The sequence below is a fragment of the Pteropus vampyrus genome, unplaced genomic scaffold, assembly GCF_000151845.1.
Source record: "Pteropus vampyrus isolate Shadow unplaced genomic scaffold, Pvam_2.0 Scaffold20, whole genome shotgun sequence".
NCBI lineage: Eukaryota > Metazoa > Chordata > Mammalia > Chiroptera > Pteropodidae > Pteropus > Pteropus vampyrus.
This window is the reverse complement of record NW_011888801.1, coordinates 6486898-6491300: the sequence shown is the minus strand read 5'-3', so window position 1 is coordinate 6491300 and position 4403 is coordinate 6486898.

Sequence of the window (4403 nt, the reverse complement as noted above, 5' to 3'; positions counted from 1 at the left end):
TATTTGTGGCTGTAAACAAACAACGCTGCTGGTCCTGTTTGCCTTTTAAAAGCTCAAGGAGCTGGAGGGTCTTGCCTCTGCTTTGCCTGGTGGTGAGGAGGAGGTGCTGGATGGAAACCGCGCCCTCTCCCTCTGGCTCCTAGCGCAGCCCTACAATGATCCCTAGGGACCCAGTCATCTTCCGTGGCCTCTCCAACAGCCCCCTCTCCAAGGCGCGGCTCTTTTTTCGGGCCTGGACTGCATTTTTGGAGATGAATGAGCAGGTGAAGGCGAAACTGGGGCCAAAGGCCCCAGAGCAACTCGAAGGAAACAACCCACCCACACACACACTCTCCCGAACTCCTCACCCCTGCTGCAAGGAGGAGCGGAGGGTCGAGGCACCAGAGATCTCTCCACAGATTGGTCATTACTCTGGCGGGGTCGGCGGGGTCACCGGGGTCGGTGCAGTAGCTGGAAGACTTAGGCCGCTGGTGTGAAGCCCCCACTGAACCCTCAGAGTGGGGCGCGGAATTTGTCCGTGAATGTCACCTGGCGCCCACCCAGCCCCTCTGCTGCCTCACCTCTCTGCCACAAAGGCGAGCTTCTTTGAATGGTTCACTATTCTCGAGGCTAAGTGAATGGTTCTTTAAATACTACGTTAAAAAATAATAAATCATTTAGGGTGGAATTCCTTTGTATGTAGCACACACGTTACTGCCTCGAGGCCAGAACAGTGAATAGCTACCACTGTGCTCACCTTATTATGATATTCAACCATTTATTTTCAACAAATGTGTTGACTCCCCAGCTCTGTGGGAAAACCGTGTGAATAAAAAAGATTCTAGACTTCGTGTTCAAACTCCTGGGTTCTAGTTCCAGTTCTGCCCCTTGAAAGTGATGAGTTCTTCCAGCCTTGATTTTCTTACCTATAAAATCTTCAAAGTGATCTATAAAAATCCATAAAAATAACCCTTGCTTCAGTCGCTTCTCAGGGCCAATAGGGCCCATACAAACAAATTTTGGGGGAGAGAATCACCCCCCTGCCCTCCTTTAGTTCTTGTGTTACCATAACTCCCCATATTTTTTGTTTGTTTTGTTTTGTTTTTTGAGTTAGCCTGCCAGCATGCATTGGCCCAAAGAAATACACCAGAAGGAGTTTGCAGTATAGCATTGTCTGTACCTTACAGGTTACAAAGGGCAAAATCACAAAGCAAGTTTAGGGTGTTGGGAGTCATGCTGAGAACTGTTTCCTTGGAAGTGAAATAAGGTTAATAAATCATTTCTTTAGGTATTGAGAACAATTCTGAGGTCTTTTTCCTTGTTTCTCTGTCTGATCTCATGGGAAAGTAGCCAGGGGGTCATTCCACCTTAGGGCTCAGGAGCTAAAACATAACTTAGGTCAAAATATTATCTTTAGCTTACCACAGGTGTGGACCTAGAGACCTGGCTACTGTATTCTGCTGCTTCTGCAGTGCTGATTATCTAAGAGAAAGGCTAGATCTTTGTAGGGTGTCTGTCTGTCTGTCTGTCTATCTGTCTGTCTGTCTGTCTATCTATCTATCTATCTATCTATCTATCTATCTATCTATCTATCTGTCTGTCTGTCTATCTATCTATCGAGAGGATCTCTAGAGCTAGGATTTAAAACTAAATTTAATCAAAATCATAAGGACCCTCCTTTTCACTTGTGACTGGCGTAGTAATAATAAGATTGGCATGAGACTAGATTAGCTGGGGAAAAAAAACAGTTTAACATGTGCACATGGGAGACTCACAATATAATGCTCAGACCATAAAATGAGGCTCAAAGAAATGATAAACTAAGCCCCTTTTGTATATTTTTTTAGACAAAGAAACAATAAATTTGTGAAAAAATGATAAGATGAAAAATGTTCATTAGAAAGGAATCAAAGAAAGGTTTGGATATTTGTTAGTGGGGAATCTAAACTTCGCCTTGGGTAGTAAAGGAATAACAAGGTTTGTTTATACATGCATTTTCAACACTGGATTTTATATTTCTGTGATAACGTCTCAGTCCTTCAGAAGCAAGGAGGGCACCTATCGTGAAGATTTATTTCCTGCTTTGAGGGAGACAGAGGAAAGTCAGAGAGCTTATCCTGCTCTTGCTGCTTCTTAGGTGATTTTAATTTGAAATAATATGCCATTGGGGAATATTTGGGGGCAGCCTGCCCTGGGCCCTGACACATCAAATGAGATGAAGAAAAGTAAGTGCCTTAAATAAAGGTCACGTGCTATACAGCTCTGAGCGGTACAGTATTATAATCTTTCTTACATTGATTCCTTCAACTGACAATGGTTGAGTACAGCCAATGTGACTGGCCCTATGCTTAGTGCCACTGAAAGAGGGACAAAAGAATACTCCCTTGCTCTAAAGAAAGGTATTTGTCTAAATGGAGAAACTAATAAATCGTAAATACCCCACATAATAGAGGCTTGCAAAAGGATCCCTAGGGTAAGCGAGAGGAAGGTGAGAGGATCTGATCCAGAAAGGCTTGCCAGATTTGGCAAAGAACTGACTTTTAATTTTAAAAATTATGTTAATTCTTTAAAAAAATTATCGATTCAATTTCTGCTTTTATCTTTAAGTTCTGTTCCTTCTTACTTCTTTGGGTTTGTTCTGGTGCTCTTTTTCGAGTTTCTAGAGTTGAATATTAGGATCATTTATTTTCAGAATCTTTAGTTGTTTTCTAATAAATGTATATAAGACTATAATTGTCCCTTTAAATCTTGCTTTAGCTACATATCACAAGTTTTAATATGTCATGTTTTTGTCATCTCTCATTTATAACTATTTTGAGGGGTTTTTTTCCATGAAGATTTCATCCTAATTCATGGATTATTTAGAAAGGTGGTTTTCATTTTTGTTTTCAAAGTTAAGGCTTTTTAAAAAACATTTTGCCTTAGATTTCTAACTTTAATGCTTGGAGATGAGAAAAATGTGCTCTCAGAATTATCTGAGACTCCGCGTGGCCTAATATACGTACTTTTTTTCAAATGTCCCAGTTTTTGTAAATGTGTATTCACTCTTTACATGCACCAAGTTTCTCTCTCTACATCTCTGCATCCATTTTGCTAATCTGATTATTTAGATTGTTTATTTGGTTTAATATTTTCTACTTTTATTGTAGTGTAAACAATAATATAAATGGTGCCACTTTAAAATAGAGCTGGAGCTGCCATGCCAGAAGAACTGCCTCCATGTCTTATGACTCAAACCTTGAAATGTTAAAAGCAGGGCAAAATAATCTTCGAACTGGGCCTCGAGCAACTTTCTGTCCCAAAGAAGTCTTGCAAAGATAATAAGAAATCAGTTATTATGACTATTGGACTGATGACAACTAGAATGAAAATTTAAAACATTGTTTAGAATTAACATTATTATGTTATGTTATCTGCATCAATAGAAATGCCTTCCTTCTATTGGTATAATTGTTCCCCTTCCCCTTCTCATAAATATCCATTGCTTTTGTCTCCTGATTGAAACATTATTCGGGCTTCTGACTGAATTAATGATTCCCATAAAGCAATTCTTATTGATCTCAAACTCTTGTTTGTCTCTTGCTTTGAAAGATTTTTTTTATTTTTAAGTTAACAATTTTTTATCAATTCCTTCCATAATTTGGTCTAATTTTGCCTTATAATTTTAAGAGCAAATTATTAGGTTCATATAAGTTCACAATTGTTTTATCTTTTGCTGACTTTTCTTTCTTAATACTTTTCTCCTTAAAAAATTATGCCTGCTATTAATGTTCTAAGATAGTATTTGTCTAGCATATATTCTCCCCCCTCGCCCCCCACTATTTCTGTTGTTCTTTAGGTTTGTCTCTTGGATATGATATTCAATTTGTTTTAAAGATTCAAAAAAATTTATCTAAGTATCTGCTTTTAATTGTTGAGTGTATTCAGTTTATGTTGATAATGATTACAAAAATATCTTAACCTGTTTCTGCTATTTGTGTACATACACACATACCCTCAGGGCTGATATTCACCTGGAACAGATTAGTATAATCCTGTAAATTATTACAAATCGAAATTCTTTCATACTACTTCATGTTTTGAGATGTCATAGTGCCTCCATCCCTGACCCTCCCCAGGGAATGAAAGAGCAGTACTTGTCAGAGAGCAGCCCTCAGGACCTTTTCAAGTCTCTAATTAATCACCAACTAGGCCAGATAGGTGGCTTAATATCATGTGAAATATACTTTCTCTTTGCTTCTTTTTTTTCATTTTTTCTACCTTCCTTCGAATTGTTTGAATTTTCTTTGTTTAACCCATTTGTCCCAAGAATACTTGCCAGTGGCACTTGTAGTTGCAGTGTTACCCCAAGATAACTCACGGATTACAGTCCTAACCTTACCCCCAAAGTTTGCCGCAAAATATCTCGCTTTTATTATTATTTT